Raw genomic sequence first — 17,617 nt, 5'->3', positions numbered from 1 at the left:
GACATTTATGAAGTGCTCGGCTTACCATACCATGATTTCCATCCAGACATGCTAACCTTTTCACTCTTGTGTTTTTTGATTCATACTTCATCACTCACAATAACGCCTGCTCACAAGAATCAGAATTTTCACAATCATCTCATCAGTATACAATATATATCATTCATCAATTTATCCAGAACAAGTTGCAACCAATCAATCATTTCCTACATCTCTATCATGCAATTTTTATTCAATGATTGAAATTAAACTACTGAAATTAAACTACACGAAATCAAAATAAAATAAAGAAACAAAATAACACAACTATCCTAAAAAACACACAATGCAATTAACCAAAAGAGAGATAGGGTAAGAAATCTTGTGTTGCCTCCCAGTAAACGTTTCTTTAACGTCATTAGCTTGACGGGTCCAATGCCTTCAAGGTGGCATGAAGGTCACATAGAACACATCTTCCTTGCATTTTCGCCTCTTAACTAAAGACTCAATGAAACTCATGTATGCCAAAAACGCCTTCCATATCATTGCAAGAGAAGCGCTAGTGATCAAGGAGAGAATGACACTTAAAAGATTTATCATGTTCTTCATGCCTTTCTTCCTTGACAATCAGTTGATGAGGATGGGTATTGACTTGGAGAATACTTTCTTGTTGAATTTCTACTTATGAGCACTTTTCCCATTGTTGTTGTGCTCTCTCCTCATTTTTTATTCATCTTTTTCTCTTAAATCATGCTCTTCTACAAGACTTTTCTCATGAGCTTCAACCTCTACAAAGTTTTCTTCCATTTTGACCAAAAAGGGTAATTTAGCCACTTCTTTTGCTAGCTTACCAACTTGAGTTTCTAGATTTTGAATTGTGTGTTGATAAGCTTTAGATGTCTCCATGAATTGCATCAACATATTCTCAGGATTATAAATTCTTTCTTCTTCATATTGGTGGTAAGGTTGTAACTTTTGCTCCCACCAACAATTTTCCATGGAGTAACTCTGGCCAACCTGAATCTCTAGATTTTGAATTGATTTTTCATTGGCATTGAAGCTAGCTTGGGACATTTCCATGAATTACATAAACACATTCTCCATATTAGAAATTCTTTTTTTTTCATATTGATTGTAAGGGTGTAACTCTTGTTCCCACCAAGAATTTTCCATGGAGTAGAGATGCCAATTATTATTGAAATGCTTTCCTCCACAAAAATCACAATTTACTAGTGGTGGGTGAATGACCTTAATTGTATGCTTTCAACATGCTCAAACTATCTCTTTAAAATATCTTCCATGGACCAAGTTTTTCTGAGGTTCCACCCTGCAACCATCAACTCACAAGAAAAAGATACTTCTTTTTTTTAAAAAAAAAAAAAAAAGTTAAAAGATTAAAATTGATTGTTTTAAAATTGGAATATGCAGACAACCAAGTACAAAGGACAAAGACTCTGAAAACGGCACCAAAAACTTATTAACTCATTGGCAAGTGCACCAAATTGTCTCAAGTAGTAAAGTACTCGGAAGTCTGAGTGTCGAATCTACAAGAACTTTGTTTGTACTTATACTGATACAAACCCAATTTACAAGCAAGAGATAAGAAATTTAAATGTAAAATTTAAAGAAAGTAAGAGATAAGAAGGATAAGAAATTTAAAATAGAAGGTTAGGAGCTAAGATAAATTTTTTAAAGAGATAAGATATTAAAGTAAAAGATAAAAAATGTAGAAGATAAAAATAATGATGCTTAAAGATAAATTCAGAATTTAAAATATGTTGGGGCCTAACATGTCTAACTACTCTTGATGCAATATTAGTGTGTTTCTCTATTTAATACTAAAATACTCAAATCACTCATAATGAAGAGTCCAATTTATCTATTCTTTCTCCCAAATCCCTTTGCAGTGATAAAACAATAAATTGCATGAAGTTTGGAGATGTATGCATAGGCAAAACAAGATTACTCTATCCCTGGAAATGAGTTGATTAGATGTCATTTCCCAGTTCTTTAGAAATTATCATTTCCCAATGTATAACCCCTAAAACAAATGCATGAATGATCTGGTCATACAATAACAATTAAAGTGCAGGAAAGAAACATTAAAAATTGGTATTGCATTAAATAAATTGTAAGGAAAGATTACATTACAAGGAAATTTGGTTGTAAGGCTCCCAACTATGGGGTTCCAAGAAAGAGATGAATAAAAGGAAAGATGTGGATTACACTTTAGGGACTGATGTGGATAGAAGAAAAGGGATGAATAAAGGAAGAGAAGGAGATAATGGACATAGAAAGAGGTTTCCGCTATAATAGATGCTTAGGCTTAGGATGTATTTATTAGAAAGCTCTGAGTCTTGGTGTTTTGATGTCTCGGTGTATGTTTCTCTTTTGTTTCCTACTCCTTTTATAGGCCCCAAGGTAGCTTAAAATTCATGTGACCGCGTTCTAAGCGAGCCTTTTGGGCTTAGCAAATATGGCGGTTATCACACGTTTGGCACGAGATTCACGCTAAGCGTGCCTTTGGGCTTCTTCATGGGTCTTCTTCTTGCTAAGAATGAGCTAGCCGCTAAGTGAGAAGACACGCTAGACCTGTCTTGTGCGCTAAGCGAGCTGTCCCAATGTCCAACTTTTTTTCAAGGCTTTCTTCCAGTTTTTGCATCAATTTTCCTCCAACGCACTTGAAATTTTCTTCTTTTGACTTCTGTTGATAAAAAAATACAATGGTATTAATTTCTTCATCATTTCATTAAAAACAACGTTAAAGTAAAGAAATTGTAATCATTCTTAGCCAAAATTGATTATCAATTTAACTTAAATTTTGCAATTATCATGTACCAATCAAGCAAATAGTTCGCTTGCCTTATTTTCGAGTCTTAACCATTATAGGAGTTCAGTGATCTTTGTGCAACTTTGTTATATGATAAAATAGCAAAATATTTTGTAAGTTTATTTAAGACATTCCTAGAAGCACACAGTCAAAAGAAGACATAGACTATTTCCACCGACCAAGACCAAGCCATGGCTAAGGCACTTGTTGAAATGATGTCCAAGACACACCATGGGTTATGTGTATGGCACTTGCATCAAAATGGAGTTAAACACCTCGACAATTTGATGAAAGCAGGAAGTCATTTCTTAAAAGAATTCAACAAATGCATGAATGACTTTGACATTGATGTTGAGTTTGAGGAGGCTTGGACCAAGTTGATTGCAAACTACAATGTCCAAGAAAATAATGGGTTAAAATAAACTTATGCCTTAAAAGCAAAATAGGCCTCTTGCTACACGAAGGTAGCATTGACTCTTGTGATACGAAGCACCCAACTAAGTGAGAGCTTAAATTCTAATTTCAAAGCACGTATAAAGTTAGATCTTGATATAAAGCAATTCTTTAAACGCTTTGAACAAGTTGTTGGGGTGAACAATGAGCTACATTGTGCGTATAACTCTCACCATAAGCTAGTGACGTTGCGATATGAGATGTCTCCAATATTGATACGAATGGGGGAAGTTCACACACACACACACACCATGTTTTTTTGTTTCAAAAATAGTTTGCATCATTCTTAGTTTGTTGCATATCACAAAAAAATGAATCTCTCCCTTTGTTTGAATATAGCATCACAATGAAGGTATCGACAAATGGCTTTTAAAATACTAAGGGTGACAATTGATGTATCTCCCAGTGAAGAAGAACGTGACAAAGTATATCAAAGTATATATGTCGAATGCAAGAAAACAAAAAGCTTTGCTTACAAGGACAAAATATTGACAAGCACAATGATAATGGTCCTACATTAGTGGTTAATGATGCTACACAACCCAAGGGGTTCAAGCACCGACCTAGCCTGAAAAGGAACAATCAAACATGACATAGAAGTTGGGTGGAGTTGCAATCAAAGAAAAAAAATATATTCAACCAGACGTCAATCACAAAGCCATACCTCCTATGTATATAACTTTATACATGTCTTAATAATTTTCGTTCCCTTATATAATCATATCTAAACTAATTGTGAATATTTTAGGTGCATGAATCAAGAAATAATGAGCCATGTGAAATCCTTTCTTCGGCACCTCCATGTTTGAATCCCCCGCAAGCAATTGAAAATCAATTTAATTTCACTATATTGTTGACAGTAAAATCACTTAATATTTTTACTTTTTTTTGCCTTGTAATGTTGGATATTTTGTCTTGTTATGCTGCAATCACTTCTTGATCATGGAGACAGTTCTGCATTAGATGACATGCATTATAGCAATCTGTGATTAGACTTCATTGATGGATTACTATTATCATTTTTGGGTGAAAATGTATATATGATCAATTTTTGATGAGATGTATTTCTGATCATATTAACTAATGAATTGTAGTGACCATTTCTTAACTAAAATATAGATAATATCAACAATGTCTTGTATTTTCAACTACTACTTTCATTTAAGGAAAATAAGAAATCATTGCAAATATAAAGACAAAGGGATAAAGTGACACAAATTTCAAAACAGGTTTCTCATTCTCATTGCAATTGTCATTGACTAGTACAAAGTTACAAGATTAGCTAGTTTTGTTTATGTTTTATCACTTAGCAAATACAGATTTTGTTCTTGATATTTATTTTGTAGTTATACAAGTTGATTCAAATTCTAATTTTGCTCTATTACATAGTAGATACAAGATTCCAAATCTCATTTCAATACTAACTTTAGCTGAAAATTACAAGATTACAAAAATTTCCCAATTTCAATGTCACTGCTTTATGATTTTTCTTTCTGATTTCATTGTTATTTTTACTACTATTGCAAATGCACCTCTCTGATTGTTGTGCTTGAATCTTTCCTCCTAAGCAGTTTTATTCCTGATTTTTTATGCAGATTTTGTTCTAAATGTATCACTTATTTGATGTAGATTCTATCCAGTTACAGCCATTTTGCAGATGGCTTGTGAGAGTTCTTTGTTACCAATTTCCTGGCAGGTTTTTTAAAAAATTACTAACTTGAAGATAATAGCAAGTCATAACATAGCTATCATATATTATTAATAAAATAGTTTTGAGATCAACATAAGGTGTGTTAACCCCAAACAGAAATAATTACAAGGTTGGAACCATAAAGCACTCAACACCTCTCTCAAAACGCAACATCCACCCTTGGTAGCCCAAACCTATAGCAGAATATCAATTACATAAAAAAAAAAGCTTTGATAATCTGACATAGAATGCAAAAAATGTTTCATAATCTGGCACAATAGTATATGGTCCCTTTGATGAAAATAATAACCCCAAAGTAGGCAATCAGGCATAACTTGATACAGAAACAGATTAAACAACAACTCCCTAAGCCTAAACCTCAACATAATGCCCTAGAAAAAATAACCGTCAATGCCAGTCTTGAAATAGATTTCACCTTATACAAATGAATGGATCCTTTAATAGAACTGCACCTTTTTCCCAAAACTAAAAAAACAAATGTTTAATTATTCATTATGGTCCTAACGGGGAAACATATAGCTTCAAAAATAAAACATACAACACAAGCCCCTCCACCAAACCATAACAAAAATGTAATTTAAGAAACCATATCATATCAGAAACAAGCACTCCCAACACAAACCCCTCCAACAAACTATAGCAAAAAGGTAATTGACGAAACCATATCATATCATAAACAAGCACGTATGCTCCCAACACAAACCCCTCCACCAATCCAATTTCAACTAGTAGAATAAGAATTGTTAAAGAAAGAGATAAGCCAACTCCACCTGATCATTTGTAGGCTCATAGAGATGAAGCAAAAGATCACCAATGTGCTTTTACCTCTACCACTAAGTCCAACCTATGCCACAAATCAAAGGAAACAACAGATTAGTTAGTTATCTAGAGTGCAGATAAATGGTATCGTCGCCACCACCGTAGATGTTGGTATCTTCGTCACCTCCGTCATAGACATCTGGTGTTATTATCGCTGTCGTGGATAGCTAGTGTCGTCATCGATGCCACGGATGGTGGTGTTGTCTTCGTGATTTAGAAAGAACAGGGAAGTTGGACTCATGATCAGGAATTGAAGAAATTAGGGTTCAAACCATTAGGAATTTAAATGATGAATTAATGGAAAGAATGGGAGTCACATTTGAGAAAGCCTTTAGTGAAAAGGTGAATTCAAGTGAATAGATCTCAGTCCCACATCTGATTTGACAGTGCTCATTTATGTAATTAGAGAATCTCCAATTACTTTGGATGGGAGAATATCCAAATCCAAATTTTTATCGCCGCACACACAAAAAAAAAAAAAAACCCCCCATCAATTTGGAGTCTAGACTTAGTTTCCAGTAGAATGGTAGGTCACATTGATCAAATCAATTTTAGTACGAATACGGGTTATTTCTATTGGACATGTGACCTTAATAGCTTATGAGGGGGTGAATTAAGTTTCAAAATTTCTCACTAATAAACTTTTAACTCCCTTCTAAATGATAGGCTCAGAATGCAGAAAAAGAAGCAACAATCAATTTAATAATGTTCTTTAAAACATGCAAGACAAAATTGATTGCAATAACATAAATGAGACAAGGGAAGAGAGAAATGCAAACTCGATTTATACTAGTTTGGTCACTTCTCGTGCCTGCGTCCAGTCCTCAAGCAACCCACTTGAGATTTTCCACTATCTTTGTAAAAATCCTTTTTACAACTTCTGAACACCCAAGGAATCCCTTTTCCTTGTGTTCAGGAAACTCACAATTCAACAGACAACCAGTTTCTTGATTACAATTAACTTTCTAAGAAGAACAAAAAGATTTCTCTCTTTTAGAGTGGATAATACAATTTGAAGTTCCTGGATGAACTCTCAATAGATTTGCAAGTGTTTGCCCAAGAGTTGTTGAGAGAGCATTTGACAATGAAGTTCTCTTGGAATATCTATCTCTTGCTTTTTGAAATCAAACACACATATATATAGGCCCTTCGTGCCTTTTCAAAATGGTTTGAAGAGATGTGTATTTTAAAATGTTTTTTCAGAAATTTTTCACTAGTAATTGATTACAGGTTTCTGGTAATTGATTACACAGTTATATTTTGAAAGGTCATGACTTTTGAATTTGAATTTCAAGAGTTCTGTTGTTGGTAATCGATTACAAACATCTGGTAATCGATTACAGGTTCAAAATTCAAATTCAAAACCCTTTTTAACAGCTATTTTTCAAACTTATCTTCTGGTAATTGATTACACTACCTGGTAATCGATTACCAGAGCCTTGGATGTCTTGGAAACACTTTGTTTTGAGGCAAGGCTTGATCTTGAGTTAATCTTGAAGCAAGGCTTTGTTTGTTGAAGTAACCTTGTATTAATCTTGAAGCAATGTTTATCCTTTGAAGCAACCTTATTTGATTCTTCTTTGGCATCATCAAAATCATGTATTCATACATTTACATTCTCCCTCTTTTTGATGATGACAATCATTATCAAATAAATTTTTTTTGACATCATCAAAACTTGCATGATTTACAATTTTCTCCTACAGTTTCCAGTTGCTTCTCACACTTCCTTTTTGCTTTTTAATGTAGTCAATCCAAAATGTAAAATTACATTTTGCACTCTCTTTTTAAATTTCTATAACGAGTAATCCAAAAGGTAAAAAAAACATTCCACAAATAGTGCAAAATGTAACTTGAGAAGTGTAGGAAGTAACGATCACAAACTTGGTGTAAGAAACCTGAAATGACAAATATCACACTAGAAGGGATATTGGATAGTATGTTAGATAAAAATGAAATCCTTTTCATAAGAATTTTTTTTTTCATAAACATATATGCAAAAACAAACACTACTATAAAAAATACTTTCTACATCGGTTAATTTGCACATTCTACATCAGTTATTAACTGTCGTCGTAGGAGACATCGTAGAATTTCTGCACTTTCTACAACGGTTTTATAAAGAACCGTCTTAGAAAAATATATTATTCTAAGACGGTTCTTAACTAAAATCCGTCTTAAAAAAGGTGTCTTTCTAAGATGGTTTTTAAAAAAAACTGTCTTAGAATGTACACTTTCTAAGACGGTTTTTCAGAGAACCGTCTTAGAATATTTTTTTTAAAAAAAATAAATATATTGAGGATTCTAAGACAACTATTTAGAGAACTGTCTTAGAATGAATTTTTTTAAAAATATTAAAAATATTTTGACGATTCTAAGACGGTTTTTTGATCCAAAGAAAATCGCCTTAAAATGTAGACATTCTAAGATGATTTTTCAAAGAACTATCTTAGAATATATTTTTTAACTAATAGGTGCATATTGCCTGAACTGATCCAAAATTTACAAAAGCTAGGGAATTATACATTTTCCTCAGCCTCTCTTTGCAACTCACGTCATGCAACAGTTAACCTCTCTGCAACCAATCATTCTTCTAGTGCTCGACCACCTCTTTCTCTGCATGAACAACACCAGTTGGCATGGCAAGTTGTTTTATATAGTACAATAATTACAAAAATGATGCAATAGTTGTTATTGCAGTCAATAAAATCTAAAAATAATGTTAAAAAAAGGAAGACAATGAATTTAAAAGAATCACCCCTCTCTCCCTCTTCCAAAAACATGTTCTGCCATTTGGAATAGTATTATGATATTTTATCAAAATAATAAATATCTCAATGGAATAATGCTCCACTCTTTGTCTGAAATAATGCTCCACTATTAGTTAAATATGATTGCTTTAGTTTGTGTTGAAATAGCACATGGAAAAGTTCATAGCATGCTTCTTGAGTTGATGAACACCTAACAAAATCATATACATATCTAGATTCAAGTACAACTTTGATCTCACTAGTTTTTCAAACCAAAAGAAAATGTCTGTGGTTAGCCACTATGATAAGGAATTAAAGTATTAATAGATAGAAGCCAGGCTTTTGATTTTAATTCATTTCCTTCTATAAGATTATTTGCTTTTTTATGGATAGCAGAAAGATAACATGACAACTAGAAATTTGAGAATAAAAAGCAATTTTACTTTTAGATAAAATAAAACAAGAAAAAGAAAGGAAAGAAAAAATATGCACTCAGAACATTTATGAACAACTTATATGTTCTATGTTTTAGCTGAATAATTTATCTAAAAGAAAGCCAATAAAGCAACCAAATATGCAAAAATTTGATTCGACACTTGCACTTGTCTATTGTTTATTTATTTGATTTTCCTGCACGACATGCTCCACAAAAGCAATTTCTACTTGACAATAATAAGTAACCCAATTAAAGTTAACAACAACTATGTAGAATTATCGTCTCCTGGATGCCTCAATTGAGTCCGAACCTGGTAAAGGCTCACTTTCCATATTGTTGCCTTGACCATCATTAGAAGCATCATATCTTCCATTGAGCATTCGATGAAATATTGAAGCAATAGGGTCTATGACTAGTCTACAAGGCAGCAAAAACATAAAAAAGAGTTTATTAAAATCTAGAAAGACAATACTACAACTAATCACTTATTTTTGCTACACACTAAAAGCTGAAATTACCTTAAAAATTCTGGGGAAAATGTGGAGAAAGCAAAATCTTCACTCAGATCACCTCTATGTTTAGTTTCTGGTTTTCTCTGCCAGTATCTAAGATAAATCCAACTTATATACGTGCCAAATATAATGGTTGGAAGATATGTTGTAGCCTCTAGTGTCCAGAAGCTAATAGCAATGGAAAGCAATACAGGGATAGATGACAACCACAAAAGAGTATCAAACCTTTGTTTTTTATCTTAATGAAAGGAAGTTCTTGATCTGATATAATTTACTTAATGCCAACCAAGAAACCAGATACAACTCCATGAAATCCAGAAAGTGGCATGTAACTAGAACAATCCATCGACAAAATAACACACCATGGAAATCACTAACTTATTTTTACTTAATTCATTCTCTTCACTCAATTTCCAACCTATTTTTATGCAACCAAACATAACGCAAAATTATTATAGGACTTGAGCTAAGTGAGGATATGAGTGTACAAAATAAAAACTACATCTAATTAAATAAAAGGATAGAAAATAACCTTAGAGTATATTTGGTCCAAGTAGGTTTTTCTTTTCTCTTTTTAGCTTAAATATTACTTTTAAGTTAATGTTAAAAATAAGAGTTTAAAAGAAAAAGCTAAGTTACTTACTAGTTTCCATATTTTGATTTTACAAACACCTTTTCAAGTAAAACTTGTTTATATATATATATATATATATATATATATATATATATATATATATATATATATATATATATATATATATATTTGTTTTAAAGTTAGTTATCTCGTCCAATAAAAAAACTACAATTAAAAAAATTATAAAATTAATTTAACTAGATTAAATTATTGTAATGATAATAAAAAATTAAAAATATTTAAATCATATATTTAAATTTTACATTTTTTAAAAATTTCAAAATTTGTTTTAATAATAATTTATTTTAGTGAAAATTTGTAGATTATATATATACTATTAATAAAATAAATAAATATTTGAGTAAAAATAATAAATTTTTTAACATTGATATTTTTGAAGAAATAAAATATAATATATTTCATATATTATATACAAGTTTATTTTTAATTACATATAGTGGTAGCAGCAACAGTATATATATACTATATGTAAATTGGATTATACCTGCAGTACTAAACTATTTTAGTTTTAGCAGCAGTAGTATATATATATATATATATAGGGAAGTTCAATCTTCTAATAATCCTTCTCTCAATCAAGTCAAAAATAGGCATAACATAAACCTACAATTGGTATTTTCCACACCAATCAGTTAATAAACATAAATAGGTTAACATTGGGTAGAAGCTCTTAGTTTTGCATTCATACCTAGTAGCTACCAACAACATGGATGAATACCATCAAGTTAGCAAAGGCAATGAGCCATGCAGGCCTTTCAAGTTCCATAAGCACATTATCATCAACAGCTTGACCAAAAGTCCAGTATCCTATAAGTGCAACTGGAAAATAGCATACTGCATTGATAAAATAGGCGCCAAGAGCATCGTGCCACATTGCTATCCTTGATGGTTTCTCGGGGTTGATGGAATTGTAGCCTGAATTTCAAGGGCCACTGCATGGCTAGCAAATGAAAATGAGATTTGACCAAGTGCATTGAAGACTAAGATGATTGTGAATGGCTCTAGTTAGTAATCAAGGAAAAATAGATTCATCAAATGCTTCTAAGTTGCACCAAAAACACACAATATATATGCATGGTATAATTATAAATGGAAACTTACAATATTAAAAATTAAAAATTCAGTAGCACTATTAATTAATTATTTATGGGGGGGAAAAGGGTTCTCTAAAGTCTAAAGTAGTAGTAATATTAAATATTAATTGACTATTGCTACCTTTAATGCTTTCCTATATGCTGTTCCGGGCAAATTCAAGGGCGCAGTAGATACAACACCCTTCATGAAAGACACATATTCTTGTTAGTATAGAGCAATAAAGAAGAGAAAGAAATAAAGGGAAAAAAGAAAAGACACAAAGTTTAACGTGGTTCAGCACACAATGTATGTGCCTACGTCCACGGCTACACTAGGAGAACTTTTTATTACTTGCACACATAAAAGCTTGCAAGGTGTCTCTATATATAACACTAATGAGACACAAGTTTTTACAAACCAAGTGATGTGGGACTAAGACCACACAAGTTTTACAGACCAAGCGATGTGGGACAAAGGAACTAAGACCACAAACTCTAACAATTCTCCCACTTGGGGTCTAAGTTCCAAACTCTAGCAGCTCCTTGTAAGCAATGAGTTCATCGACTCTTTACCTAGTGTAGCACCTTCATCTTCAATTATCCTTGTAGGCCAACTGAGGCAATGCAAAGCCTTAGTTTGTCAGTTGTAACAACTTTAGTCAATGTATCTGCTGGATTCTCTAATCTTAAGATCTTCAATAAAGATAAGTCTCCATCATTTATCAACTCCCTGATAAAATGGTATCTTAATTGAATATGCTTTCATCTAGAATGGAAGACTGGATTCTTAGCAAGACTTATAGCACTTTGACTGTCACTAAACATTGGAGCATTATCTTGTTCTTTCCCTAATTCATTGAGAAAATTTTTTACCCAAATCATCTCCTTAGCTACTTCTGAGATAGCTATGTACTCGGCTTTCGTGGTTGAGAGAGCAACTCTATCTTGAAGTTTAGACTTCCAACTCATAACAGTACCTCCCAAAGTAAAAATGTAGCCTGTGGTGCTTTTCTTGGTATCAAAATCTCCTCCCAAGTCTGCATCTGAAAATCCCTGTAAAGTGAGATTGCCTTTTCTAAAGCACAAACACATCTCTGAAGTACCCTTCAAATATCTGAGTATCCACTTTACGCCTTCCCAATGCTCCTTTGCTGGATTTGATAAGAACCTACGGACAACTCCCACTGCATGTGCTATGTTAGGTCTAGTACACACCATAGCATACATCAAACTCCCAACTGATGATGCATATGGTACTCTTGACATGTAACATTTTTCTTCATCATCTGCAAAGATTGCTTCTTTGAAAACTTCAAATAAGATCCCAAAGGGGTATTCCTGGTCTTAGAATCTTCAAGGTAAAACCTGTCAAGCAAATTGTGTATATATTTCTCCTGAGACAACTTCAAAATTCCTTCTGATCTGTTTCTAAGAATTCTTATACCAAGGATTTGTTTAGCTGGACCAAGATCCTTCATTTCAAAGTTTTCTACCAACTACTGCTTCAACATGTTAATTTATGTCATACTAGATCCTGCAATCAACATGTCATCAACATACACGATAACGATAACATAACTATTAGTATATTTCTTAACATAGCAGCAATGGTCCATGTCACATCTGTTGAATCCTGAGTTGCTCATAAACTCATTAAACTTCTTGTACCACTGCCTCGGTGCTTGTTTCAAGCCATATAAACTTTTGTGAAGCTTGCACACAAGATTCTCCTTGCCTGGCACTTCAAAACCTTCTGGTTGGGTCATATAGATGTCTTCCTCTAAATCCTCATGCAAGAATGCAATTTTAACATCTACCTGCTCCAAGTGAAGATTCTCTGCAGCTACTATACTCAGAATAACTCTGATGATAGTCATCTTTACAACTGGAGAGAAGATCTCTGTGAAATCAATTCCTTATTTTTGCTGAAACCTTTTCACCACAAGTCTCGCCTTGTATCTTCTTCTACCGTTAGATTCTTCCTTTAGCCTATAGACCCACCTATTTTGTAACACTTTCTTTCCTTCACGAAATTTAGTTAAAGACCACGTCTTATTCTTCTGAAGGGATGTCGTCTCATTTTTCATCGCTAGCTCCCACTCAATAGTGTCATTCCCCTGCGTAGCCTCACTGAAACATTTTGGCTCACCAGCATCAGTCAACAACATATAATGCAATGAAGGGGAATACCTATCTGGTGGTACTGAAATTCTGCTAGATTTTCTTGGAGGAGTTGATGGTTCTGGTTCTGACTCAACCTCTACGTCTGTACTCTGGTTTATGTTGGCTACATCACTTTTTGAAATTTCTTCAAGTGTTTTTTTCTCAAAAATTTTTGACAGTTTACCTGCACATATAGATTCTGCAGAAAATTTGTCCTTATAAAATAAGTTCCCATTAAAGGTAACATTTATGCTTCTGATAACTTTCTTGGTTTAGTCATGCCAAAACCTATAGCCATACATTTCAAATCCATAACCAATAAAATAACACTTCCTCGCCTTCGGATCCAATTTATCTCTACTATTAGAGTCTTTCAGTATATATGAAACACAAACAAAAATTCTCAAATGTCAAAGTTTTACCTCCTTTCCAGACCATACTTCTCCGGGCAACTGATAATTTAAAGGAACTGATGGTCCTCTATTGATGAGATATGCTGCTGTGTTTATTACTTCTGCCCAGAATGCTTTAGGCAAGCCAAATTGGATCCGCATACACCTCGCTCTCTCGTTCAAGGTTCTATTCATCCTTTCTACAACACAATTTTGCTCAGGTGTTCCTGGTATTGTCTTGATCATTCTGATCCCATGTTCTGAACAGAAATCTTTAAACTCCTGACTATCATACTCCCCGCCATTGTCAGATTTTAGACTTTTAACCTTTAGACCTGTCTGATTTTCAACTTCTGTTTTCCACCTTTTAAACACAGAAAACTCATCAGATTTATTTTTAAGAAAATAAACCCATACCTTTCTGGTAGAGTCGTCGATGAAGGTGACATAATAACGTGAGTTTCCAACAGATTTCACTGGGGTTGGCCCCCAAACATCTGTGTGCACCAATTCTAGCTTTTCAACTTTAAGAGTCTTCCCTTCCCTTGAGAAGCTGACCTTTTGCTGCTTTCCAAGGATACAATGTTCATAAGCACCAACATCAACATGCTTCAGGCTTGGTAGCTTGCCCTTTGCCGCAATAAGCTTCATTCCCATTTCACTCATGTGTCCAAGTCTTTGATGCCACATGGTTGAATTATTGATAGCCTCAATAACTGCTACCATATCCACATCTGCAATCATGTAAAGAGATCCTCGCTTCTTTCCACGAGCCACAAAGAGATTGTCTTTTGTTACCTTCCAAGCTCCATCTCCAAAAGTGGTGTGATGCCCCTCATCATCCAAGTGCCCTATAGATATTAAATTTCTCATTAAGGTGAGAATACGTCTGACATTGTGCAATGTCCATAGGGATCCACTGGAGGTCTTGATGTTGATATCACCTCTTCCGACAATGTCAAGATATTTTCCATCTGCAAGGTAAACTTTCCTAAATCTTCCAGAAATATAGTTAGACAATAAATCTTTAGAGGGAGTAGTGTGGAATGATGCACCTGAGTCCATGATCCATGAATCAACGGGACTATCCAAACTGCAAATTAATGCATCATCAAGTTCATCAGTTGCTGCATTTGCGGATTCATCATCATCGCGCTTCTTGTTTTTGTGTGACTTGTTCTTCTTTGGTGCCTTGCATTGATTGCTAAAGTGACCTCTCCTGTCACAATTCCAGCAAGTAACGTCACTTTGAAATTTTCTCTGACCTTTCCCTCTTGACTTTGATTTGCCTTGACCATTCTGACCCTTCTGGGTAGTCCTTCCCCTGCCTTCAATATTCAATGCTGAATTGGAAACATGACTGGAAGATTCTCCTAAATCTCTCTTGCGAACATCTTCACTTAAGATCAAGTCACGGATGTCACTAAGCTTTAATGTGTTCTCTCTCATAGAACTACTAACTGCAGAAACAGTTGCAGCCCAACTATCCAGTAGTGATGACAATAGAATCAATGCCTTCACCTCATCCTCAAATTTAATCTGCACTGATTCCAACTAGGCAAGAATAGTATTAAATTCATTAATATGATCGGTTACAGAGATACCTTATCCCATCTTGAGGTTGAACAACCGACGCATCAAGTATACTTTGTTGGTTGCCGACGGCTTCTCGTACATATCTGATAACACCTTCATTAAGCCTGCAGTAGTCTTCTCATTTACGATGTTGAACACGGCGTTCTTGGCTAATGTCAATCTGATCACGCCAAGAGCCTATCGATCCAGCAAGTTCCATTCTTCTTACTTTATGTCGTCTGGCTTAACCCCTGATAAGGGCTGATACAGCTTCTTCTGATATAGATAATCCTTTATCTGCATCTTCCAAAAGCTGAAATATCTACCATCGAAATTCTCGATCTTCACCTTCCCCTCTTCTAATGCCATTGCTCTCACTGCCTCCTCTAAACTGAGAAGACTCCCACTAATTCCTTTAAACTAAGGAAATCCCATGGAGTAACCAAAAGCTCTTGATACCAGTTGTTAGTATAGAGCAATAAAGAAGAGAAAGAAATAAAGGGAAGAGAGAAAAGACACAAAGTTTAATGTGGTTCAGCACACAATGTATGTGCCTGCGTCCTCGACTACACTAGGAGAACATTTTATTACTTGCACACATAAAAGCTTACAAGGTGTCTCTATATATAACACTAATGAGACATAAGTTTTTACAAACCAAGTGATGTGGGACTAAGACCACACAAGTTTTACAAACCAAGTGATGTGGGACAAAGGAACTAAGACCATAAACTCTAACAATTCTCTCCTCAACTATCCTGTTTCGGGATTCCCAGGCTCCAAGCTCATTATACGTTTCTCCATAAAATTGAAGGTGAACTGCAATTTTATTAATCAACCAAACTAACTTTTAACTAGTAATTCATTGATGTTTGTACTTGTAACACTAGTAGCAGTGCATACTAAATAAACATTAACTAGATTTTAAAATTCTAAAACATCAACATAGGAGGTAGTAGTAATGAAATTTTGACAAAAGAAGTGGTTAGTTAGATACCTTTTTGGCTTCTTGTAGAGCGGAGAATGTAGAATTATTGTTCCATGAGTTAATAATGAGAAGTGCATGCCTCTCGACCTCTTTGACAAGATGTGTTTGGAGCTTAGCATTGCTGAGAAAGTTGAGTGAAATGTTCCTCATTTCCTTGTGCATGTCCCCTACTAAGACCAACATAGACCATTTCCTGAGTATATCACAAATGCTCTTAGGATTGCTGATCTCAAACAACTTCCCATCGTTCTACAATATGAACCTATTCAGCCCTGCATCTGCTAACACTATGGTTGGCCCCCCAAACAAGTTTGACTTGTAAATTTTACCATACCTGCACATATTATTGAACAATTTAGCTAGTGAGTGTTTGAATTGCAATTAGAAGTATGTCAAACGGAAAAACACACATTCCAATGTACCAAACCGAGAAACGAGTATTTTGTCTCATTCGAATGAAAGGCAGTTAAGTTGAACATAACTTTTATCCCAAAAAAATACATCCTTTAGGGCCTATTTTTCTTTTTCTTTTAATTTTTCATGGTGTATCGGGGGGGTGATTGATTTTACCTTGCTATGTGGTTCTCCATAAATTCTCCAAGTGTAACAGCAGGGTAAAGGTTCAAATACCCTATGGTTTCCCCAAGAAAGGGCCACCCCATTTAGCCAGGGGGAAGATTAAACTTTGGTTTCTTTCTTTTGGTGAAAATGAAGGTGATGAGAATAAGAGCAAGGATGGAACAAGAAAGAAAATAGAAAGTAATCAGGTGTGAGTCTGACATTGTTATATAACATTTCTTTCTGACTAAGTTATTATATGATATTTCATGAATTGTTCTAGAGATAGATATACGCACACATACCCAAATAATCCTCAATCTGAAGGACAGTTTATGTGTACATTATTCCCTTATGCAATGTGGGTATTTTCGTCCATAGAAACCAAGCTCGTGTGGTGAGCCAGTTTGAGAATTCCAATAACCAGATTAATAAATCAGTTTTAAGAATTCCCTTATGCATTATTCACTTGTTACCCGTTGATTTCCTCTTCATTTGCAAAGTTTGAATCCTCTTTAGAAATTTGAGGCTCAACTTTCTGCAAAATTATATAACAGAATAAACATGAATTAGTTGAACTACCTCAAAGTAACAATTGTCTGTTTTAATAAATAGTAGCTTTTTTAAAAGCAATTACAATTATGAAATGTTGTAAGTAGATGTCAATAGCAACATGATATTAGTGAAAAAGCTCTCTATCTGGATATATATTGTTCTTTTCTC

The 17,617-nt window shown here is 34.0% G+C and overlaps 2 pseudogenes; both read right to left on the bottom strand.

Annotated features, from left to right (window-relative positions):
• Positions 1-8,347: 8,347 nt before the first annotated feature.
• Positions 8,348-10,259, bottom strand: LOC112997686 (rhomboid-like protein 19; annotated as a pseudogene).
• A 378-nt stretch (positions 10,260-10,637) lies between these two features.
• LOC100809059 (lysine histidine transporter-like 6) lies at positions 10,638-13,095 on the bottom strand (annotated as a pseudogene).
• Positions 13,096-17,617: the final 4,522 nt, after the last annotated feature.

The sequence above is a fragment of the Glycine max genome, chromosome 1 (assembly GCF_000004515.6).
Source record: "Glycine max cultivar Williams 82 chromosome 1, Glycine_max_v4.0, whole genome shotgun sequence".
Lineage (NCBI taxonomy): Eukaryota > Viridiplantae > Streptophyta > Magnoliopsida > Fabales > Fabaceae > Glycine > Glycine max.
This window is presented reverse-complemented; position numbering and strand designations above follow the sequence as displayed.